We start from the raw sequence: 26,285 nt of genomic DNA, 5'->3' as shown, positions 1-26,285 counted from the left end.
GAGGATTCGAACCCAGGCGTTCAGAGTCATAGGCGGACATAATAACCTATACGGTGGTCTTTTTTTCCTTCCACTCTCTCTGTGTCAGTTACCAGATATCCTTCTTTGCCTCTGCAGGAGGATGTACCTGCACCAATGCCATCGGTTTGATGTTAAATTTTTTGGTAGAATTTCCAGACTTCATTCTGACTCCTGTACATCTCAATCCGCTCTTAATAACGTCTTTCCATTCACTTTTTCTTTCTTAGGAATAGACATTTCTGCTCTCTCCTTTTCTCCTGATACCTCCCCTTCATCCGGCTACAGATTGTAGGGTTACTCTGTATGCCGCATTCATGGCATCAGTATGCTACTGATGCCATGAATGCGGCATACAGACACTCTTGGTCGTACCATGGGTTTTTTTTTTGGGGGGGGAGCTTCCGGTACCCAAGTACGAATTTCGTTCCTATTTTCATGGGGCAATGGTTTGCCATTGCACCATTATATCACACATAAATGCCCCAGGGAACTGTAGAGCAGGCGAGTTTATGCGACCAGCAACAACCTTACACATGCCAGGGGAACTGGAGTCTGTGGGTATGCCTCTAGTGACATGTATGGTTAGTCTTCAGTATCAGTTCCGAAGGCCAACGAATTGTAGATAGTCACAAAGAGAAGGCTATGATTATTCCAAAATTTTGTGACCTAAACTAGACTTGAAGGGGTTTACCGCTTTGCTGTAGCTGGCTAGAAAAGACGTCTCAGTCATTGTGTCCGTCATGACAGGTAGACGTCACTGTCTGATCGGGAAACCTGCTGAGAAGTGGGATGGTTGCAAGTAACGACCTTTGCAGAAACTGTTAGGATGTCGGTAAGAGGAGATTATGGAACATCTTCTGTGTATGTGACCCGCACTGGCAGTCAGAAGGAGTTCCACTTTAGATTCTCATTTCTTTGAAAACTTGTCTGATTTAGAATGGCCTTTTAAAGCGATCCGGACTAAGCGATCCGAACTAGAAAGCATCTTCCTTCTCTTGTTATATCATAATGGACGAAAACGTCCTATCGAGTTTGATGGCAGACTGTCACTTAAACCCAACCTTACCCTACCTAAGACTGTGCCGCTGGCAGCAGTAACTCGTACCCGACCTCAAGTGTCATTTCTTGTATCCAAACCGAAACCTTCTCCATTCCTTCCAGTTTTCCGATCGTCGATTATTCACTTAGGTATATGTCCATATTGCCATGGAGCAGATCAGAATCCGCACCCTCTTTTCAACCAAAGCTAAGCTATGCCTCAGAATTTACATTACTTTAGAAGTATTTACATTGAAATAGTGATTGACATTGACATTCAAATTACAATTTAATTTATTTTGAATATGCACTCGAGTTGAACATGTCACCGCAATTTTTTCTCTCCTTTATTTGTTTTTGAATCACTGATGACATTTGCCTTAGCTGAGATCATCATCATCATCATCGTCGTCGTCAGACATATCTTCCCCCACACCATAGACTTGACACTTTCCAATGAAATGCCACTTTGCGTTCATATTTCTTTGTCCACCTCGCAATAGTCAATTTAACTCCTACACCTTTGCACAATAAATGATTGGCTGACTGTCCATAAATGTCAACATCACTTCCATGCAAACATTGCATATTTTTTATAATTTTTGCTATTTAGGCTCCAACAGGGCCAAGACAAGTCAGTGAAATGACATTGGCTATAGAGCACAACACAAAAAAAATCTGAACACAGGTTATTCTTTGAGGCCCTGACCATTGATAAAACGGATATTGTGTAAACCGGAGACAAATATAACCACACAACCATATATGGGGGATAATTTAGAGGAAATAAATTACAATGTCCACCTAAGGTAAAATTAAATGGGTAAATGGAACAATTTGAAGCCACACAGCACCGCACAGTGGACGAAAAGTAGGTTTCGTTTTATAATTCGCTTTCGGTCGACTTTAGGCCATCCTCAAAGTCCGGCATCAATTACAATTTTCCGCTATGCCATCAAATCTGCCCTGACATCACCTGTAATATGTTCAGTAATTCCAAAAATGTCCGATATATGCAACTGTCGCCAGGATCGATTGCCGTGAACGGACTCTTTCTGGCATTTTCCTATGCAATCTCATTTCCTGGAATACCGTCGTGTCCGAGAACCCAAGCGCTGCGTCACGAACCCGAAATTCATTCAGGTATTCCTTTTATTCTGACACGTATCTCAGCCTTGCTGTCCTTGAATCCATGGACTTGATCACCGCCATACATCCTGGGCTTCGAAGTCGGTTGTTGTTGTCGTAGCCACTTTTGCATGTGAAAGTGGCGATCCTCATCAAGCTTTTAAAGGTGAACAAGCTCGTTTCGATCTTTGAGACCTATTGTTACGGGAATATGTTGGCCACTGATTATTTAAAGGCGCTAATAACTGGCCTTGTCATATCGAGCATCATAAGCACTCAATGTTTAAGCAAGACCCAAAGCCGCCCGAGCTTTCACAGAGGCTCTCCACTCGATACCATTGATTGTTCGCAACTACAGTTTCAGCTGCTCCGTATGCAGCATTCCTTTATCAGAAACTTTAGGACGCACCCGTTAGTTGCCAGTGATTACAAAGTTCACCACACAGATTGGAGCTCAAAGTTTCAGCCTGTGTGGTGCTCGTAGTTATACGGTGCCAGGTAAACCCCCTTCCCCGAATTTCTTTTGTAGCTATTGAAATGGCACAGAACTTTGCCTAAAACACCGGCAGGCACTATTCCGGCAGGTCCAGGAACTTATCGCTATCGAGTGTCTCGAAATAGACCTCAATTGAAGACAGAGGTCTCATTCTGCTAAAACACAAAATCTGTCCCCCCAACCTCTCTTTTGGAAAAGCGAACACTAAAATTTCTATCTCGAATCGGGCTTGGTGCCAGGTAGTTTCAGACTCGTACTATCCTCTGCATCTACTCGGACTACCCCCTGCATCTCATATACCCAGAATAGAACTGTGGTCGTATCCATTTTCCTAATGGGCATTGGTTATTAAAAGGCACCATAAATTTGCCCTGTCTGCTGATTGTTCGCGACAGTAGTTGCACCTACTCCGTAAGGAGCACTTCACTATCTGCAACCTGTGAACGCGCCTGCCGGCCCTCAGCCCATCATCTTAAGATAACGATGAACACCAAATAGGTCGGAGCTAAAAGATTCAACCTGTATGGTGTTCATAGTTATTCCGTTCCTAGTGAACCCCTACCCCGGATTACTTTTGTAGCTATTGAAATGGCACAGAACTTTGCCCGAAACACCGTACACTATTTCGGCAGCCCCTGCGACTTACCCATATCGAGTGTCTTAAAATAGATCTTCAATGAAGACAGAGATCTCACTCTGCTCAAACACAAAACCTGTCCCCCAATCTTCTCTGTTGGGAAAGTGAACACTGAAAATCCTATCTTGAATCAGGCTAGATGCCAGGTTGTTTCACACCTTCCCCGGCCTACCCTCTATAACTTTAATAGCCAGGGTAGAATAGTAGCCGTATCCATCCTCCTTCAACATGCAAAGAAGCTCAACAGCCTAAGTCCACCTTGGGCGCATAGTTCCTTATGTACACCTAAATGGTCATATAGCCAGTATCGCTTCCAATCCCGCCTGCGGTGTGCATTCCAACACTTACGTGACTCCGACACAAGCCAGTCATTGCATCTTCTCGCACTATCGGTACGAGTCTTCCTATCTACAACCTTGCACACATCTGTGTGCGATCTAGACATGTCCGTCCGTCTTTCCGTCTGTCTGTTGAAATCACGCTACAGTCTTCACAAATAGAGATATTGAGCTGAAACTTTGCACCGATTCTTTTTCTGTCCATAAGCAGGTTAAGTTCGAAAATGGGCTACATCGGACTATATCTTGATATAGCCCCCATATATACCGATCCTCCGATTTAGGGTCTTATGCCCATAAAACTCACATTTATTATCTGATTTTGCTGAAATTTGGAACAGTGAGTTGTGTAAGGCCCTTCGACAGCCTTCGTGAATTTGGCCCAGATCGGTACAGATTTGGATATAGCTGTCATATAGACCGATCCTCTGATTTAGGGTCTTAGGCCCATAGAAGCCACTTTTATTATCAGATTTTGCTGAAATTTTTGACAGTAAGTTGTGTTAGGCCCTTCGATATCCTTCTTCAATTTTGCTCAGATCGGTTCAGATTTGGATATAGCTGCCATATAGACCGATCCGCCGATTTAGGGTCTTAGGCCCACAAAAGCCACATTTATTATCCGATTTTGCTGAAATTAGGAACAGTGGGTTGTGTTAGGCCCTTCGACATCCTTCTTCAATTTTGCTCAGATCGGTTCAGATTTTGATAAAGCTGCCATATAGACCGATCCTCTGATTTAGGGTCTTAGACCCATAAAAGCCACATATATTATCCGGCTTTTTCTAAAATTTGGGACAGTGAGTTGTATTAGGCCCTTCGATATCCTTCGTCAATTTGGCTCAGATCGGTACAGATTTGGATATAGCTGTCATATAGACCGATCCTCTGATTTAGGGTCTTAGGCCCATAGAAGCCACTTTTATTATCCGATTTAGCTGAAAATTTTGACAGTAAGTTGTGTTAGGCCCTTCGACATCCTTCTTCAATTTTTTCCAGATCGGTCCAGATTTGGATATAGCTGCCATATAGACCGATTCTCCGATTTAGGGTCTTAGGCCCATAAAAGTCACATTTATTATCCGATTTTGCTGAAATTTGGAACAGTGAGTTGTGTTAGGCCCTTCGACATCATTCTTCAATTTTGCCCAAATCGGTCTAGATTTGGATATAGCTGCGATATAGACCGATCCTCCGATTTAGGGTCTTAGGCCCATAAACAGCCACATTTATTATCTGATTTTGCTGAAGTTTGGGACAGTGAATTGTGTTATGCCCTTCGACATCCTTTGTCAATTTGGCTCAGATCGGTTTAGATTTGGATATAGCTGCCCTATAGACCGATCCTCCGATTTGGGGTCTTAGGCCCATAAAAGCCACATTTATTATCCGATTTTGCTGAAATTTGAGACAGTTCGTTATGTTAAGTCCCTTGACTTACTTCTGCATTATGACACAGATCGGTCCATATTTGGATATAGCTGCCATATAGACCGATCCTCCGATTTAGGGTCTTAGGCCCATAAAAGCCACATTTATTATCCGATTTTGCTAAAATTTGGGACAGTGAGTTGTGTTAGGCCCTTCGACATCCTCCTTCAATTTTGTCCAAATCGGTCCAGATTTGGATATAGCTGTCATATAGACCGATTCTCCGATTTAGGGTCTTAGGCCCATAAAGGCCACATTTATTATCCGATTTTGTTGAAATTTGGGACAGAGAGTTGTGTTAGGCCCTTCGACATCCTTCTTCAATTTGGACCAGATCGGTCCAGATTTGGATATAGCTGTCATATAGACCGATCCTCCGATTTAATGTTTTGGGCCCATAAGAGGCATAAATGCGCCTCTCCGATTTTGCTGAAATTAGGAACAGTGAGTTGTGTTAGGCCTCTCGACATCATTCTTCAATTTTGCCCGATATCTCGATTTAAAGTCTTGGTCCCAAAAAAATGCGCATTTATAATCCGATTCACCTGAATTTTGACACATTGACTTATGTTAGGCTTTTCGACATCAATGTTGTATATGGTTCAGATCGGTTTATTTTTAGATATGGGTATACCCCATAGATTGTGGTGTGCGTTGGCTTTGCCCTTAAATATGAATTGGAGACCCTTGGTTTCGCACTATCTGACCAAGGCCCAAACCATATCTGTTGGGGCTTATCCTCTTCTTGAGTGAGAAAAGTTAAAAATTCCGTGACATGAATCCATTTTAAAAAATTTGCAAAATTTTTCAGAATTTGTGAAAAATCTTTGACTAATTTTACAAAATTTTCGAAAATTTTCAAAAATTTTTAAGGTTTTGTTAAAATTTTATAATACTGCCAAAATTTTCAAACGATTGTTTTTCTCATGCATGTATTTTTAAGTTATCCTTTGCTTAAAATTCTTTATGTAAACATGAAAATATTTTTAATTTGTTAGCCTGAACTGAATTCCTGATTTCGTCAACTCAGTTTTATTCCATACCACATCAGAAACAACAACGAGAAAATAAAAAATATTTAAATGTCTTGAGATTTGTCATCGTGTCACAAATGTTTACCGCTAATAAATGAGATTCAATTCACTTCATTACTCGTCGGGGCAAAGCGGCATATGCAAAATAACCTAAACTAATGGTGACGACGACGACGACAGACCAGACGAGACGACGAACGGCCAAAATGAAAAACAAAAACGCAAGCCACCAATATAAAGGAGAATTTTTGGTGCGTTTTCTTTTTTGTGTTTTTTCTCATTCTCTTGCAGTTTGCTCAGTCAGAGATTAAGCCATACACCTGAGCAGACAACTTAACTCTCACTTAAAGATTTAGAGAATTTAACTTGACTTCGTGTGGTGTATATGTGTGTGTGTGTGTTTGCTTTTGAGTCTGCGTCGCAGTCGCCTTAATACAATTAGCCAAGTTTTTGTGTGTGCGGTTTTAGCCAGTTTGACTGACTATGGCTTTTGGTTATCTCTGGCCATCAGGCACTGTTAATGCTAGTGGTGTTGTTTGTGCTTGTGCTGAGCTGAAATCTCACTCTCTTTTTTGGGTTTAGCCATAGAGCGAGCAGCGCTTTGTTTGCTCTGCTTCAGAGACCGGTGCGAAAATGTTTTCGCTTTGAACGCAGTTTCAGTGTTTTAGTCACATTCTTGGTGTAGACTACACTAAGCGGATTTCGTTTCGTTTCATTCCGTTTGGTGCGAGACAACTCGAGTTGTTTCCATTTCATTTCGTCGCTTATCGCTCTTGCGTCTGTCGTTACGTGTTTTTGTTTTCGGGTTTAAAGCAGCATCTATGCAGCATTTGAACGAAATCTTTTGAGGCGGAGGTGCTGTTTCATTTCATTTGCTGTGATTTGAGATGACCAAGTGAAGGGTCAATGTGTGTATGTCGGTCGTTTGGATTTTGCGGAACTAGCTAAAAGTGGAAGTGAATGTGTTGTTGAAGTGCGTGTTTTTTTTTTGAAATATTTTCAATAATTTTTTTCCTTTTCTTAGTTTCTCATGCAAATGCAAAGAAAAAATCTAAAAAAAAAATTAACGATGGGAATTTGAAATCACAAATTAAAATATCCATAACATAAGAGGCAAAAAAAAAATACACAAAAATTAACAACAATAAACAGCAACAACCACAAGTCAACAAGTGTTAATGTGCTACAATATTCGAGGTTTTTAAAAGCCAGCAACAAAAAAAGAAACAAATAAACGGCCTTGAACTCAAAAAAAAAATCAAGCTCAATTTTTGCCATTAAAAAAATATGTCAGAAATTTTTTTTTAAATTTTTTGCTTTCGTTTAAGAGATACAGATGCTTGTGCTGAGAAAAAAAGTTTTGATTTTTATTTGTTTTCAAAAATTTCAAAAAAAAAAAAATCTCAAAAACTACTTTCCTGCTGCCCTGAACAAAGTGTCGAGTTCTTCAACCTTTACCGCACTATTAATCATTTAAAAATAAATCTGGGCTTTTCACAACTTAACACTTTTGTGCAAAACTTTGGAATACATCCTCCTCTCTCTCTTTTTTGTGTTCATGCATTCAGTGAAACCTTTTTTTTTTGTAAAGTTCATCGATATTCATCGACAAAACTGTGTGGAAGTTATTGCCTTATCTCGTATACCTGGATTAAATACTGCGCAATATTGCAAATTCTTATAATTTTTTTTTTTATTTTGTTATTGCTCAAATGCCATTAGACAAGGGCGAGAGGAAATTGTAAAAAGCTGCACCTTTATGGCACCTGTAATTATGCATATTTGCCGCCGCCGCAATTCCAGTGATCTATAAAAACAGGTATTTTATGGCATTTATTAGAGAAATTGTTGTTATTAGAACCGAAGAATCATAAATTAAGCAATTAGCAGCTGTGTTTCTAACAAACATTAGTATAAGCAATCAATTTTAAGCATTAATAAAATAAAAAGTTTCATTTTAAATGGATTGAAATAAATCGTAAAAAATTAACCCAAGTTCAACAACAACATTCAATTTTAAAACAAAAGACTTAGGAAACAAACTTGAAATGTATTGACCAATGACTTAATGGAGTTTCATTTCGAACTATAAGATGATTTGAGCTCGCATTTAAGCTTAATGATTAACAAGTAAAAGCGTGCTAAGTACGACTGGGCCGAATCTTATATACCCTCCACCATGGCAGCTTTTGTCAAGTTCTTTGCCCGGCATTTCTGCGCCTGAAGAATCAATCACCGGTCTTGCCTACGTGCCATATGTCGAGCTACTGAACATAGTAGTAGAGATGGCCAGAGCGGCGTCGATAGCGAGATGGGAGATGGCGGACTGTTGCTGGACCGTTAAGGCGCTCTGGTCTATCATCGACCGGAGGTGGAGAAAAAGGGATTTGCTGTTTGGTTTAAATTTTTATACCCACCACCATAGGATGGGCGTATACTAATCTAGTCATTCCGAATGTAACACCTCGAAATATTGATCTGCGACACCATAAAGTATATATATTCTAAATCGTCTCGACATTCTGAGTCTAACTAGCTATGTCCGTCCGTCAGAACATTCGTTGAAACCGCTAACGGTCGAACGCTAAAGCTAGCCTCTTGAAATTCTGCACAAATTCTTCCTGCTGATGTAAATCGTTGAGGATTGCAAATGGGCCATATCGGTTCAGAATTGGATATAGCCCCCACATAAACCACTACCCGACCATAATACGGTCCTGCAGGCGTATTTCCTTCCAGACCTTGAACCGAATGGGGCGGATTAAGGTCTGGAAGGAAATATGGGATATATAATTTTTTGATATCGCGAGGGGGGGGCGGACCCTCCCCCTTACCCCAAAAGTACTACCCAAAAATCAAAGTGGACCAATCGCGACAATATGGGATTTCAATGAAAGATATTCAAGAGTAGAGTACGAATTTCGTAAAAAAAGTTGGGTCCAAGTACTTGGGAGGTCGCCCCAGCCCCAAAACCCCTTAAAATAGGTTTATTTGACGATCATGACAATATGGGACTCAAATGAAAGGTGTTCGGAAGTAGATTACGAATATTGTCAAGAAGTGGGAATAGGCTTTATAATTTATTGATAACGGAAGGGGGCGAACCCTCCACCGTTACTCTAAAAATATCACCCAAAATCAAAAGGGGACCGATAAGGACAATATAGGTATCAAATGAAAAGTATGCAGGAGTAGAAAACGAATCTGGCATACAAATTCATGTCGCAGTATAGGGGGTCACCCCAGCCGCACATAAACGCCTAAAATGGGCACATTAGCCAATCACAGACGGCAGAACCGATTTACTCGAAATTCTCGCATATTGTGTAGGTTGGTCTGGAAGAAAACATAGGCTATATAATTTTTCGGTATCGGAAGGGGGACGGACCCTCCCCCTTATACCAAAAACACAACCCAAAATCAAAAGTGGACCGATCGGGACAATATAAGTATTAAATGAATGGTATTGGTGAGTAGAATACGAATATGGCATTAAAATTTGAGTCTAAATACCCATCGGGCTGCTCCGACCACAAAACTCCCCCAAACAGACATATTGGACGTTCATTTCAATACGGCGCTCAAATGAAAGGAATTCCGGAGCAGATTTTGAATCTGACATACAAAATCAGATCGAAGTATAGGGAGTCGTGGCCACCCCTCAAAAACGCCATTAGACCCATTATGACTATATGATTAAAACTTGAGTCTAAGTACCCATAGAGCCGCCCCAACCAAAAAACGCCACCCCTCCAAAACGCAATTACACCCATTATGACTATATGATACTTGGCTAAACCGATTTTCTTAAAATTTTCATAGATTGTGTACCTTTGTCTTGAAAGAAACATAGGCTATATAATTTTTAGATATCGGGTGGAGGCGGACCCACCCCCTTACCCCAAAAACGCCACCCATATCCGAAAGTGGTCCGATGACCACAATAAGGGTATCAAATGAAAGGTATTGGAGACCAACAAAAGGAATATTATATTAAAATTTGGGTGCAAGTACCCAGCGGCATATGGGACTCAAATGAAAGGTATTTAAGAGTAGAAAACGAATTTAATATCCAATTTTGGAGCCAACTGTTTTGGGGCACGTCCTAAAGAACCCTCTACGCTGAACTTCATTTCTTTTGGGAATAAAGAACGAATTTGATATCTATTTTCAGTGCGAAGTGCCGGTGGCCGCCCCAGCCCCAAAACACCCTCCAAAAGGTTCATATTTATTGGCCATGGCAATATAGGGCTCAAATTAAAGGGATTGGGAAGTGCAGCACGAATTTGATAACCATATTTGAATCGATATGTCTGAGGTGCCATCCCTCCCCTAATGAGAACTTTACCCTAAGGAAGAACATTACCACCAGGAATCGAGAAGGAGCAAATTCTCACACATCAATGAGTGCTTTCCGATTCAAGTTTAAACTCAATGATAAGGGACCTTTTTTAATAGCCAAATCCGAAGGGCATCCCGCAGTGCGACACCTCTTTCGGGAAAATTTTTTAAATGACCACGCATGGCATTGTACGCCGTGTACATGTCGACAACATTAAGAGGAGATAAACACCGCTTTTTACGATGTTCTCGCCAGGATTCGAACGCGTTTAGCGTCATAGGCTACAATGGCACGAATTCGATATCCGCATTCAGGGCGAAGTGTCCTAGGGTGGGGACACGATATTAGAGAGCCTGTTCGACTAGTTTTTCATAAAAACCAAATTTTTCTTGAAAATACAATACTTTTCAGAAATTCTGTATGAAATTCAATTGTATGAGAGTTTAGTTTTAGAACATGACATTTTTAAACTTCTAATTATACCCACCACCGAAGGATGGGGGTATATTCCTTTTGTCATTCCGTTTGCAACACATCGAAATATCCATTTCCGACCCTATAGAGTATATATATTCTGGATCAGAGTAAAAATCTAAGACGAAATGTTCGACCCTCTGTCTGTAGAAATCATGCTACAGACATGTTCGACCGTCTGTCTGTTGAAATCATGCTACAGGCTGCAAAAATAGAGATATAGAGCTGCAATTTTGAACAGATTCTTTTTTTGTCCATAAGCAAGTTAAGTTCGAAGATGGACAATATCGGACTATATCTTCATATAGCCCCCATATAGACCGATCCGCCAATTTAGGGTCTTAGGCCCATAAAAGCCACATTTATTATCCGATTTTGCTGAAATTTGGGACAGTGAGTTGTGTTAAGCCTTTCGACATGGTCTTTGAATTTGGCTTAGATTGGTCCAAATTTGGATATAGCTGCCATATAGACCGATCCGCCGATTTAGGGTCTTAGGCCCATAAAACCCACATTTATTATCCGATTTTGCTCAAATTTTGGACAGTGCGTTGTGTTGGGCCCTTCGACATTATTCGTCAAGTTGGCCCAGAACGGTCCAGATTAGGATATAGCTGCCATATAGACCGATCCTCCGATTTAGGGTCTTAGGCCCATAAAAGCCACATTTATAATCCGATTTTGCTGAAATTTGGGACAGTGAGTTGTGTTAGGCCCTTAGACAGCCCTCGTGAATTTGGCTCAGATTGGTCCAGATTTGGAAATAGCTACCATATAGACCGATCCTCCGATTTAGGGTCTTAGGCCAATAAAAGCCACATTTATTATCCGAATTTGTTTAAATTTGGGACAGTGAGTTGTGTAAAGCCCTTTGACATCCTCTGTGAATTTGGCTTAGATCGGTCCAGATTTGGATATAGCTGCCATATAGACCGATCCTCTGATTTAGGGTCCTAGGCCCATAAAATTCACATTTATTATCCGATTTTGCTAAAATAGGGGACAGTGAGTTGTGTTAGGCCCTTCGACAGCCTTCGTGAATTTGGCTCAGATTGGTTCAGATTTGGATATAGCTGCCATATAGACCGATCCACCGATTTATGGTCTTAGGCCCATAAAAGCCACATTTATTATCCGATTTTGCTGAAATTTGGGACAGTGAGTTGCCTAAGACTCTTCGACATCTTTCTGATCCGATCAGATTTGGATAAAGCTGCCATATAGACCGATTTCTTGATTTAAGGTTTTGGGCCTATAAAATGCTTATATATTGTCCGATGTCGCTGAAATTTGAGACAGTAAGTTAAGTTAATCCCCTTGACATATTTCTGCAATATTGCATAGATCGATCCAGATTTGTATATAGCTGCCATATAGATTTATTTCTTGATTTAAGGTTTTGGGCTCATAAAATGCTTATTTATTGTCCTATGTCGCCGAAATTTAAAACAGTGAGTTTAGTTAGGCTCTTCAACGTCCTTCTTCAATTTGGCCCAAATCGGTGCAGATTTGGATATAGCTGCCATATAGACCGATCTCTCGATTTAAGGTTTTGGGCCCATAAAAGGGACATTTATTGACTGATTTCTCAGAAATTTGGGACAGTGCTTTGTGTGAGGCTCCTCGACATGTTTCTGCAACTTGACCCAAATCGGTCCAGATTTGGATATAGCTGCCATGTAGACCGCTATCTCGATTTATGGTCTTGGCCCCATCAATGGCGTATTTATAATCCGATTTCACTGACATTTGACACATTGACTTATGTTAGGCTTTTCGACATCCGTGTCGTATATGGTTCAGATCGGTTTGTTTTTAGATATAGCTACTGTTCTTATAAATATTTGGTCCAAATCGGAACATATTTTGATATAACTGCTATGGGACATAGGGTATGAAATTTTCACCGAATTTTGATGAAAGGTGGTTTACATATATACCCGAGGTGGTGGGTATCCATTTTTTTTTTTCAAATTGTTTCGAAGATTACATGTTTTTGAGAATTTTCTATTCTATTGATATAATTAAATTGTCACAAAACTATGACTGACTTTGAAACCCCTTTTTTTGCCCGAAAAAATCTTAAAATTGTAACTTAAGCCTCTTTAAACTGTTTCGCTTGTAACCATCTAAGAAAGTTTTTAACGGTGGTACAGACTCCACTAAAGATGTGAGTTGGTTAATTTAAAGATTTCTCTTAAGACCGAAAAAACCCATTTCCTCTACATAATTTTCATTTAGTTTTCACTAGCTAATGAAGTGTATAATTGCCAAGAGTCGCTGAACCATATACTAGTACGATTTTATATGTTTTTAGTTAGCTAGTTTTGTTTGCAGATTTTTTTCCTCTTTTTTTTTTGCATCGACATTCTCTATTATACTACAATTAATATATAATCTATGATATAAGGCACAAAATGAAGCAAAAAAAAATCCGCTGGTTGAATAGCATTAAAAATATCGCACAAAAAAACAATGCTGAAATTCTTCCTTCCGGCATTCAAGCAAAACAAAAAAAAACAGATATTTAAAAAATTTGCTTCCACTTGAGAAATCATTTGAAATATTAAATTTCATGAGTATAAAGAGATATGAAATTATAGAAAAAAAAGTTTTATATCATTTGATAATGACAAGCACACATTCACACGAGTACACTTACTCCTATATTAGTGTCTTTGCCTATGGTTATCTAAAGCCATAAATACTGGTATGTATACAAAAGACAAAAAGTGTTTATAATTTGTTCTCTCTTTTGCTGGGATTTTTGTATTTTGTTTATTTTTTCATAATAAATTGCAAATTTCGTTTCATTTAATCTGTTAAACAAGTTTGTAGCTTAAGTCTTTTGTTTCAGGTGTGCTATAGCCACTGATTGTCCCCTTACCTATATTGATGTATGTGTACACACACACACATATACAGTTGAATATGAGTCTCTTTTGCCATTTGTGTTGATATTGCGAGTTTTTTTTTTTGTCTATCCTTGTTGTTGTTGTATAAAATAGAAACTTTACTTTCAACCTCAAAATCTCTGAAATTGTCACAACTCTTGTTTTTGTTTAGTCAATTGGGATAGAAAAAAAAACGCGCACTCTAACACTTTAGTGATTTCATGTGACAGCATGTTTTTTTTGGCAGTTTCTGCTTTGGTTTTCCTAATAAATGATGGCGTCATTAGACATTGTGTTGAAAACGTTTGTGTAAATTTCTTAATGAAATTCTGATTTAAGCAAATTCTAATGAGCCTTCTCTCTACTAACGATCATGCTGATTATGGTGTTTCTTTTTCTAAATTCTTTTGAATTCTTCTGGGACTTGGTGGTGCAAAACAACCAAGGCTGATAATGGGTTTTGGGAATTTTAATAATTTTTTTGTTATTGTTAAAGAATTCTAAAGTTATTGACATTTGTAAAAAAGTTCTTAACGAGAGACAAGAAATTTTGGATTTTGAATTGATTCAAAATTAACCATAAAAAATTCAGGAATTTAACTTTTATTATAATTTTCTGCTAATTTCTAAACGAGCTCATTGTTAGCTAGAGTTTAAATTTACATTTGGGACACAACTGTCACAACCATTAATTTATTGAGCTAAATAGCATTGATTTATTTGTTCCAGTTTATTTGAAAAATCAATTTAAACCATCTAAAAGATATACTTGTATGAAGAAGGCTTTTATTTGGCAGCCATCTTTAGGGCTTAAACTATGTGAGATCTAGCGACGCACTGTGGGATAGAACAAAAAAAAAAAAAAAAAAAACAAGTAAAAAGGCGTTAAGTTCGGCCGGGCCGAACTTTGGATACCCACCCCCTCGAGTATATATGTAAACCACCTTTCATCAAAATCCGGTATAAATTGCATACCTCATGTCCCATAGCAGTTATATCGATATATGTTCCGATTTGAACCGAATACTAATCTGTACAAGTCATTGTTCAATTGTGTATAACAAAATATTGGTCTTTTTAGAAGCTATAACTAAAAATAAACCGATCTGAACCATATGCGACACGAATGTCAAAAACCCTAACACAACGAACTATCCCAAATCTCGGCGAAATCGGACAATAAATGCGCTTTTTATGGGTCCAAAACTTTAAATCGAGAGATCGGTCTATATAGCAGCTATATTCAAATCTGCACCGATCTGGGCCAAATTGAAGAAGGACAACGAAGAGCCTAACACAACTCACTGTTTAAAATTTCGGCAAAATCGGACAATAAAAGCGCCTTTTATGGCCCCAAAATCTAAAACCTAGAGATCGGTCTATATGGCAGCTATATCCAAATCTGGACCGATCTAAGCCAAATTGACGAAGAACGTCGAAGAGCCTAACACAACTCACTATCCCAAATTTCAGCAAAATCGGATAATAAATATGGCTTTTATGGGCCTAAGACCCCAAATCGGAGGATCGGTCCATATAGCAGCTATATCCAAATCTGGACCAATCTGGGCCAAATTGACGAAGGATGTCGAAGAGCCTAACACAACTCACTGTTCCAAGTTTCAGCAAAATCGGATAATAAATGTGGCTTTTATGGGCCTAGGACCCTAAATCGGAGGATCGGTCTATATGGCAGCTATATCCAAATCTGGACCGATCTGGGCCAAACTTACGAAGGAAGTCGAGGGGCCTAACACAACTCACTGTTCCAAGTTTCAGCAAAATCGGATAATAAATGTGGCGTTTATGGGCCTAAGACCCTAAATCGGTGGATCGGTCTAAATGGCAGATATATCCAAATCTGGACCGATCTGGGCCAAATTGACGAAGGACGTCGAAGAGCCTAACGCAACTCACTGTCCTAAATTGTCGGACAATAAATGCGCCTATTATGGGCCTAAGAACCTAAAACGGAGGATCGGTCTATATGGCAGCTATATCCAAATCTGGACCGATCTGGGCCAAACTTACGAAGGAAGTCGAGGGGCCTAACACAACTCACTGTCCCAAATTTAAGCAAAATCGGATAATAAATGTGGCTTTTATGGGCCTAACCCTAAATCGGAGGATCGGTCTAATGGCAGCTATATCCAAATCTGAACCGATCTGGGCCAAACTAACGAAAGATGTCGAGAGGTCTAACACAACTCACTGTCCCAAATTTCAGCAAAATCGGATAATAAATGTAGCTTTTATGGGCCTAAAACCCTAAATTGGTGGATCGGTCTATATGGGGGCTATATCAAGATATAGTCCGATATAGCCCATTTTCGAACTTCGGCCAAATCTTAGGAATCTTTGGAAGTCAAAACACAAGTCTTTGTATCTAATTTCAGCCATAACGGATTAGAATTGAGGCCTCTAAGGGCTCAAGAAGTCCAATTGGGGGATCGGTTTATATGGGGGCTATATCTGTTTATAGACCTATTCGGATCATACTTGGCATGGATGTTGGAAGTCATAATACAAGACTTTGTTCCAAATTTAAGCGAAATCGGATGAGAGTTGAGGCCTCTATGGGCTCAAGAAGTCAAATCCGTTATGATACCAAATGCTATACTGACCTCCTTCTTGCTCCGTTCCAGTAATAGCCTCGTCTTCTCACGATCTGGATCCCCCCATAGGATTTCCGGCGTCCTACCGTCTGTTTCACTGTTCTACAATGTTGCATTCGCATTCGACGCCCACTCCCTTAACTCAGACTGCCTCGACTCAAAAGGCTTCGGGTTAACCAAGTTTATTGACGGCAGTCCTCTGGCCTTCACCGCCAAATCGTCTGCGCTTTCATTTCCCCTTACTCCGTTATGGCCCGGCACCCAAACGATACGGACTTTGCCATCCTTAGAGAAGGCGTTAATCTCCTTCTTACACAGCAAGAGTGTTCGTGATCTTACCCTTCTGGTTGTTATTGACCTTATGGCAATTTTACTGTCCGCAAAGATATTCACAATCGACGTCCTCACGTTAGTACCACACCGATTACACCGCGATGTAAGAGCTGCTCCCATCCTCAATCCATTCTCCCATCACCTTAAGTCTCATAGCCGCAGTGGCTGCCTCACACTTAATCTGTATGTCAATGGGTCGGATATCTAGATTTTTCTCCAGTTCCCTAGTGGGCGTGATCCTCATCGCTCGGCCTATGCCAAGACAACATGTTCTCTGAACCTGTTGTATGGTCCTTATGTTGCACTTTTTCTCCATAGCAGTCCACCAAACTATAGAGGCGTAAGTAAGTATTGGTCTAATCACGCTCCTGTAGAGCCTATGAAACTTGCTATGGATATTGAATGTCATAAGTCAAGTCTGTGTTCCAAATTTCAGCGAAATCGGAATAGAATTGAGTCTCATAGGGGCTCAGGAAGTCAAATCGGATGATCGGTTTATATAGGGGCTGTATCCAAATCTGAACCGATATGGCCAATTTGCAATCCCCAATGACCTACATCTATAAGAAGCATCTGTGCAAAATGTCAAACGTCTAGCTTTAAGCGTTCGACCGCTATCGTGATTTCGACAGACGGAGGGACAAAGCTAGTCGGACTCAGAATGTCGAGATGATTCAGTATATATTTACTTCATGGGATCGCAGTCGAAATATGGATTTCGAGGTGTTGCAAACGGAATGTCTAGATAAGTATACCCCCATCCTATGGTGGTGGGCATAAAAAAAGGATAATAACAAGAAATATCCAGGGTTTTTATATCTGCTTGAATACGACTTGCGCCCTCTAGGGGCTTAAGAAATAGATTCGGGAGATGAGTTTATATGGGAGCTATATCAGGTTTTGGACCGATTGGAACCATATTCGGTATATCTGGTAGAGGTCATACAAAATGTTCTCGTGCAATGCAAATTGCAAATTTCGCCCATGAACATTCCAAACAGGAACAGGAGCAAACTTCTCACATATCAATGAGTGCAGTCCAATTCAAGTTTAAGCTCAATGATAAGGGGCCTCCTTCTTATAGCCGAGTCCGAACGGCGTGCCGCAGTGCGACACCTCTTTGGAGAGAAGTTTTACATGGCATAGTACCTTACAAATGTTGCCAGCATTAGAAGGGGGAAAGCCACCGCTGAAAATTTTTTCTGATGGTCTCGCCGGGATTCGAATCCAGGCATTCAGCGAACATGCTAACCTCTGCGCTACGGTGGTTCTCGTGCAATATTTCAGCCAAATCGGATAAGGATTGCGGCTCAAGAAGTATATTCGGGAGATCGGTTTCTATGGGAGTTATACCTAAACGTGATCTACACCAACAACTACTACTCCTTCGAAAGTTAGCGTGCTTTCGACAGACGGACGGACATAGCTAGATCGACTTAAAATGTTATGACGATCAAGAATTTATATACTTTATGGGATCTTAGACGAGTATTTCGAGGTGTTACAAATGAAATGACGAAACTAGTATACCCCCATCCTATGGTTAAGGGGTGCGCGAAAAGATTAAGAAAATGCTTAACGCAAGTGGCGAGTATGTGTCTCGCCTTATGATCGACTATGTTTTTATTAACGGTACCGAGTAAAAGCCCACCCTGTGTCACCCCGAGCATTAAGTCCATCTCGGAACAACGTTGACATTACTTCGAGGTGGAGCGCATATCCATATTTATCCATATCATCTTCGCTGTGTCTGCGTCCAGACCTCCGCATTTATACTCTACGTCTCTGCATGCAGGTCCATCTTCTTCCTGCGCAGTACTTGTTCACTGCTTCTCATCATCACCTCCCATTTCTTCTCGTTCTCCCACATCGTTTGGACTATCCTCTCAGGAGAAATTTGACAAATTGCTGTTTCTTCTTTTTTAAGGCCCTCTGGTATTCAAAATTTTATTTTCTTTCCATTTAAATGGAGTTGAATAATGCTCTTCTATTTGAATGGAATGTTTTGCTTGCAACTAAATTTCACAAAAAAAATTGCAACCTTAAGTTGTGAACTTCATGTCCACTAAACAAAAGACTTAAGACACAAGCGCTGTTTTTCAAGAATTCACTCCGGCTCTTTGTTCACCTGGCTTATGATCATTGCTATTCTTAGCCTTCATTTATTCTTAGCGCATATATCGGAACTTTTTTTTTTTGTACTTTGATTACTTTGTAACAATGTCAATATGCTTGGCCTTTCAGTTTTGCATTTCAAGATAAATTCCCTTCCACTTGTTCGGTTAACTCAAATGCATGTGGACATCAAACAAGCCACAAATTATACAAACTTGCAATTAAACCCCTCCTGGTCCATCTCTCTCTCACTGCTTTGAGTATTTTTTTCTGTCTCAGGACAGTGAGTGAATCTTTTCGGTGGCTTAAATCCCCAATATGATTTGTTTTAGCTGCTTCATAATCAGCGATCGGCATGTGTCCTCATCTGGTGTCTAAGCTTATAAGCTCAAATAATCCACACACACACACACGCGCTCACACAAACATACTAAGCTAACCGCAAACTACTACTAAAATGACACGCCTGAATGGTGTTGAGCAGTTTGCAAAACAAAACCAAAAAGTGTCGAATGGGTTTTTTGTTGCTTCTCTCTTCTTACAAAGCCTTAAGACCTTTAGACCATTTATAATCGCATAAAAAGGGCCACTCTGTACAAAATCGGCAGCAGCCTGATATAGATGACAATTCTCAGTGGCAGGCCCTTGCCAGACATGAAGTCTGTACATATGGGGGGTTTTTTCCCCCCAGTCCTTCCTCATATGTTTTGTTCACACAGGCTATGGAGTTGACAATGTTATCACATCCATGTTGTTGTTTGCCATTTGGCTGTTATTGTGGCACTGCTGATGTTGCCCTCTTGTTATGGCAGTGATTTTACATGGCCAAAAGCCGAGCTGTCAACACGCCGAGTTAAAAACATAACATATACTCTGTCAAAGTTTAGCTGACATTTGGCGTTAAGGGAGGCCTACTGTGTCGTAGTGTTGTCCCTTTGAGCCGTTTCGAATGGCCCCGAGATGCCTTTGAGCTGTGCATTACCCACATGCTGTGGCCATTAAATAATGTTTATGATTGTCTGTGCTATTGCCAATCGGTCAGTGGGGATGGACCATCATCCATGGTGGTTCTCCGTGGCAATATTGTTGTTATTATTATTGGCTGATTAGATGGCATGAAAAATATGAAGTGGAAATAAAAATGTTGTCTAGCAGCAAATGGTTAATGGATAAATTACTTGATATAAAACGACATGCTTTGTCCAGCTATCGCATCGAAGACCTAGACATAGAGTGAAATTATACACAGATGTTGGCGCAACAGACAAATACTAATTAGGATAATCATTGATTATTTAGTAACAGCAGTTGGCGATAAAAACCAGCTCTTTAATAGCTATGGCATTTGAAATGACTTTCATTTCGATTGGACATCTATAGCTATTTATGTGAGAAATTGCTAAAAAGTGAGAATAAACAAAAGTGAAAGGGTAGAAAATGGTAAGGAAAGTAAGGAAAGGCAAAAGTCGGAGGGTGCCAACTATATAATACCCTACACCACCTAGTGCATGTAGTACTTTTTATATGTAGAGCTTATCTTGAAATCTAGGCAGACTTTTATTTGGATACCAATTGAAAAGGCAATTTAGAAACATGTAAGATTTTCCTGCCATAGGAAAAGAGATTTGAATTTCCACATCTTTAAAAGGCCATATCGGATAGAAGATTATATAGGAGTTATATCGAAACCTGTGCCAATTTTAATAACACATACTGGGACATGAAATAGAACATCTCACACCCTATATTGTAGAGATGTGACCAAAATTGTCAAAATGACTTTGAAAGCAGTAATTCAAAGTTCATATCGGACGAAATATACACATCGGAGCTATATCTAAAATAGGACCGATTTTAATGAAATTGTGCGTACGTATTTAAACGTCTCATGCAAAATCGAACGAAAATTGTGGCTTCTACAGCCTTAAAAGGGCATATCGGATGAACAATATATATTGAAGCTATATCTAAAACTAAACCGATTTTTATGAACTTTTGTACACATATGGAGACGTTAAATAAGACACCCCATGTAAAATTTTGTAAAAATCGGTAAAAAATTATGGCTTCTACAGCCTTAAACAGCCATATCGGATGAAAGTTATATATGGGAGCTATATCTAAATCTGAACAGAACAGTCCGTGCCAAATTTTGTGCAGATCGGTTGAAAATTATAGCTACTACGGCCATTTAAGAGCAAATCGGGCGATACATATATAAGGGAGCTATATCTAAATCTGGACCGATTTTTATGAAATTTTGCACACATATGGAGACGTTAAATAAAACACCCTATGCCAAATTTTGTAAAGATCGGTAAAAAATTATGGCTTCTACAGCCTTAAAAGACCAAATCGGATGAAAGATATATACGGGAGCTATATCTAAATCTGTACCGATTTTTATGAAAATTTCCACACATATAGGGAAGTCAAATAAAACACCTCGCGCAAAAAAATTTTAAAGATTGGACCAAAATTGTGGCTTCTAAAGCCTTAAAAGGCCATATCGGATGAAAGAAATATATGGGAGCTGTATCTATATCTGAACCGATTTTAATGAAATTTTACACACATATGTAGACCTCAAATAAAATACCCCATACCAAATTTTGTAAAGATTGGTAAAAAATTATGGCTTCTACAGCCTTAAACGACCATATCGGATGAAAGATATATACGGGAGCTATATCTAAATCTAGACCGATTTTCATGAAATTTTCCACACATATAGGGAAGTCAAATAAAACACCTCGCGCAAAAAAATTTTAAAGATCGGACTAAAACTGTGGCTTCTACAGCCTTAAACGGCCATATCGGATGAAAGAAATATATGGGAGCTGTATCTATATCTGAACCGATTTTAATGAAATTTTACACACATATGTAGACCTCAAATAAAATACCCAATGTCAAATTTTGTAAAGATCGGACAAAAATTATGGCTTCTACAGCCTTAAAAGTCCATATCGGATGAAAGATATATATGGGAGCTTTATCTTTATCTGAACCGATTCTTTTCAAAATCATTAGCGTTTGTGCTTGGGCCAAAAAAGTAACATTTGCATAATTTCGTGACAATCGGACAACAAATACGACCTGCACTTTGATTACAAGAATACATGGACTCTCAGACGGACGAACGGATAGACGGACATGACACTTTTTAGTACACTTTTCCTTTAAAAAGGAGTGTTTCAGTACATTTTTCCTTGAGAAAAGATCATTTTAGTATACTTTTCCTTAGAAGAAGGTATTTTTAGTACACTTTTACTTAAAATAAGTTAATTTTAGTAAATTTTTCTTGAGAAAAATTAGTTTTAGTACACGTTTCCTTGTGAAAAGGTCGCGTTAGCAAACTCTACCTTGGAAAAGGTAGTTTTAGTACACTTTTCCTTGGGAAGTGGTAGTATAAGTACACTTATACTTGGACAAGGTAGTTTTAGTACAGTTTTCCTTTGGGAAACGTAGTTGTTATGTACTTTTCCTTAGGAAGTTGAAGTACATTTTTCCTTGGGAAAAAGTAATTTGAATACACCTTTTTTTAAAGTAGTTTTTGTACACTTTTCCCTTGGAAAGGGTGTTGTTTGAGTAGACTTTTCCTTGATCCAAGGAAATTTTAGTACACTTTTCTTTAGAAGCAGCATGTTTTAGTGCATTTTCCTTGGAAATGTAGGGTTAGTACACGTTTCCTTGTGGAAGATCTTGTTAGTACACTGTTCCTTGGGAAAAAGTAGTTAACTACATAATTTTATGAAAAAAGTTGTTTAAGAATATTTTTCCGAGGGAAAAGATAACTTAAGTACACTTTTCAATGAGAGAAGGTTGTTTTAGTACACTTTTCCTTGAGAAAATATCATTTCCTGGGGAAAATGTATTTTTAGTACTCTTGCTCTTGGAAATAGTCATTTAGTACACTTTTCCTTGGATAACGGTAGCCTTAGTATACTTTTTCTTAAGAAATTTGGTTTTAGTACACTTTTCCTTGGGAAAAGTTAGTTTTAGTACACTTTTTCTTGGGAAAAGGTAAAACTACCCACGTTTCCATGGGAAAAGGTATAGGATAGTCTTAGTACAATTTTCTGGGAAAGGTAGTTTTAGTACACTTTTTCTTGGGAAAAGTTAGCTTTAGTACACTTTTTCTTGGGTAAAGGTAGTTCCAGTAAAATTTTTCAGGGGGACATTTAGGTTTAGTACCACTTTTCTTGGGAAAGGGTAGTTTTAGTACACTTTTATTTTCCTCCCTTTGAAAATCTTATGTTGGCACACTTTTGCCTTAAAAAAATGTAATTTTAGTACACTTTTCCTTGAAAAAGGTAGTTTCCTAAAAAAATACGTCTTAGAACACTTTCCTTTGCGGAAAGGTAGCTTTAGTACCAATTGCCTTAAGGAAAAGTTGTTTTAGTAGAATTTTCCTTAAAAAAACGTAATTTGAGTAAAAAGCGAAAGGGAAAAGGTAATTGTAATACACTTTTCTTTGGATAAGGTTGCTTTAGTACTCTTTTCCATAGGAAAACGATTATTAATAATTTTTTGAAAGGAAAACGTTTCTTTAGTACACTTTTCCTTTGAAAATGGTAGTTTCAGTACCCTAGTTTTAGTACACGCTTCCTTGGGAAAGGTCGTGCTAGTAAACTTTGTTGTTACAGTACACTTCTCCATGGGCAAAGATATCTTTAGTACAAATTTTCATAGAGAAGGCTGTTTTAGTACACTTTTCCTTGAGAAAATATAATTTTAATGCACCTTTCCTGGGGAAAAGGTAGCTCTAGTACACTTGCTCTTGGAAAAAATCATTTAAGTACACTTTTTCTTGGAAAACGGTAGTCTTAGTACACTTTTTCTAAGGAAATGTGGTTTTAGTACACTTTTCCTTGGGAAAAGGTAAAACTACCCACGTTTCCATGAGTAAAGGTAATTTAGTTCACTCTCCCTAAAACGCCCAACAACTTGCGAATGTTCACATCCGCTTAATCAGACAGGTTATGAGAACCTAAAGTGGAACTCCTTCTGTGTGTGTGTCCCTGACTGCCAGTGCGGGACCGAAAAAGTAAAACTATCCACGTTTCCATGGGAAAAGGTAATTTTAGTTCACTCTCCCCAAAACGCCCAACAACTTGCGAATGTTCACATCCGCTTAATCAGACAGTTTCTCAAAGAAATGTGAACCTAAAGTGGAACTCCTTCTGTGTGTGTGTCCCTGACTTCTGTGTGTGTGCCCCGCACTCATCTTCTTCGATATCCTCACAGCTGCAAAAGTCGTTACTGGCAACCTTCAGTCTGTCAGCATGTTTCCCGATTAGCCGGTGACCTGTCATAACGGACACCATGACTAGCCAGTGACAGCAAAGCGGTACACCTCTTCGAGTCTAGATTAGACCACATTGTTTTGGAATGCTCACAGCCCCCTCTTTGTGACCATCTATGATTTGTAATCCTTCTGCCCTGGGCCTATAAACTTAGCTTACATATCGCTAGAAGCATACCCACAGATTCCAGTTTCCCTGGAATGTGTAAGCTAGTTCCTAGTCTCTCAAGCTCGTCCGCTTTACAATTCCGTGGTATATCTCTATGGCCCGGCACCCAGAACAGGTGAATTTTGAATGGGAAAATTTAGTTTCAGTACATTTTTCGTTGGGAAGGTAGTTTTAGTACACTTTTCCTTACGAAATGGAAGTTTTGTTACACGTTTCATTGAGATAAGCTTGTTTTAGTTCAATTGTCTTTGGGAACAGGTAGTTTTAGTAAACTTTTTCCTTGGGAAAACTTAGTGTTAGTACATTGTACTGAGACTAGTTCAAGTAGTTAGTTGAAGTAAATTTTTTCTAAAGAAGAGGAAGTTTCCCTAGGGAAAGTGGAGCGTAAGTGAATTTTCCTCGGAAGAGGCTATTATTAGAATTCTAACCCTAAAGAATTCTAACCTGAACTAAACCCACACTTTTAGTTCACTTTTTCTTATGTTAAGCCAGCTTTAGAACACTTACTTGAAGAGAAGATAGTTTTTATATATTGGGTTGCCCAAAAACTAATTGCGGATTTTTCATATAGTCGGCGTTGACAAATTTTCTTCTGTCTTTTTCTGTCAGTTATCAGCTGTTACTTTTAGCTTGCTTTAGAAAAAAAGTGTAAAAAAGTATATTTGATTAAAGTTCATTCTAAGTTTTATTAAAAATGCATTTACTTTCTTTTAAAAAATCCGCGATTACTTTTTGGGCAACCCAATACTTTCCCTGTGGTAAGAATGGATTTGGTACATTTTTGCTTGGGAAGGACTTTTAGTACAATTTCCGTTTGGAGAAGGTACTTTTAGTACACCTTCCGTTTGGAAAAGATGCTTTTAGTACACTTTCACAGAGGAAAATACATTTTTAAATAACTTAATCGAAGGGTTGTTTTAGTAGACTTTTCTTACGGAAAGGTTGGCTCTTGTAACCTTTTCCTTATCAAATATGGGTTTTAGTACTTCTTCTACAGGGGGAAAATAATTTTAGTTCAATTTACTTAAGGAGATGGTAGTTTCGGTACATTTTTCTTAACGTTTTTATACACTCTCCCTAAGGAAATGGTAATTTTAGTACACTTTAAATTTTAGTACACTTAAAAAAAGTGCAATTTTAATAAACATTCCTTAGAAAATGAAAAGAGCAACTTATGTAAACTTTCCTTGGAAAATGGAAAGGATCGTTTTAGTACACTTTCTTTAAGAAAGGGTAGGTCTAATACCATTATCCGTTTGGAGAAGGCATTTTTAGTACACTTTACCAAGCGAGTTGGTTGTTTTAGCTCAATTTCTCATTAGAAAGGAACGTTTTAGCACACTTTTTCTTTGGAAAAGATAGTTTTAGTACTCTTTCCCTAAAGAATGGGTAGTTTTAGCACACTCTCTCTGATAAAAGAGAAATTTTAGTACAATTTCACTTACACAATGTCAGTTTCTGTACACATTCCTTAAAGAGAAGGTAGTTTTTTCACCCAAGGATATGTAGTTTATTCTTTTCTTTAGAATAACTTCACGTAGAGTAATATTCGCCTTGAAATGCCTTTATGTAGCAGTTGTTAATGGCCCATTACATATTAATCAATTATGCCAATGTAAACTATTCATCAAACTTAAATTTCATTTTTTTTTCCATTCAGAATATTTAAATGCTTTTTAGTGGCTACTGTAGACATACTTTAGGAACTCACGCTATTGCAAACTCATATGCACGACCTATTATTACTCTATGAAAAATGTGTATGTAAATATGTCTACACTTATCTCTGGCACAGCGGCGGCGGCAGAGCTATGTGGCATTTAGTAGCCAGCTTCACTTAAGTCTAATAACAACTGGAACAGGGGGAGGAGAAACTATTACGCATATCGGAAACCACAGCCACAGCCATGTT

At 38.8% G+C, this 26,285-nt stretch overlaps 1 protein-coding gene and 1 long non-coding RNA gene across 2 annotated transcripts in view; both read left to right on the top strand.

Annotated features, from left to right (window-relative positions):
• LOC106094838 (serine-rich adhesin for platelets) overlaps window positions 1-26,285 on the top strand; it is a 308,197-nt gene that overhangs the window by 150,876 nt on the left and 131,036 nt on the right. The gene's annotated exons all lie outside the window — the stretch shown is intronic.
• Window positions 6,593-7,943, top strand: LOC106088098 (uncharacterized). Its single transcript, XR_001221378.2, has 2 exons — window positions 6,593-7,035; window positions 7,148-7,943. It is a non-coding gene; the product is annotated as an uncharacterized LOC106088098 (long non-coding RNA).

Source organism: Stomoxys calcitrans, chromosome 5, assembly GCF_963082655.1.
Source record: "Stomoxys calcitrans chromosome 5, idStoCalc2.1, whole genome shotgun sequence".
Taxonomy (NCBI): Eukaryota; Metazoa; Arthropoda; class Insecta; order Diptera; family Muscidae; genus Stomoxys; species Stomoxys calcitrans.
The sequence above is the reverse complement of the archived record's forward strand: the minus strand, read 5'-3'. Positions and strand labels throughout refer to the sequence as shown.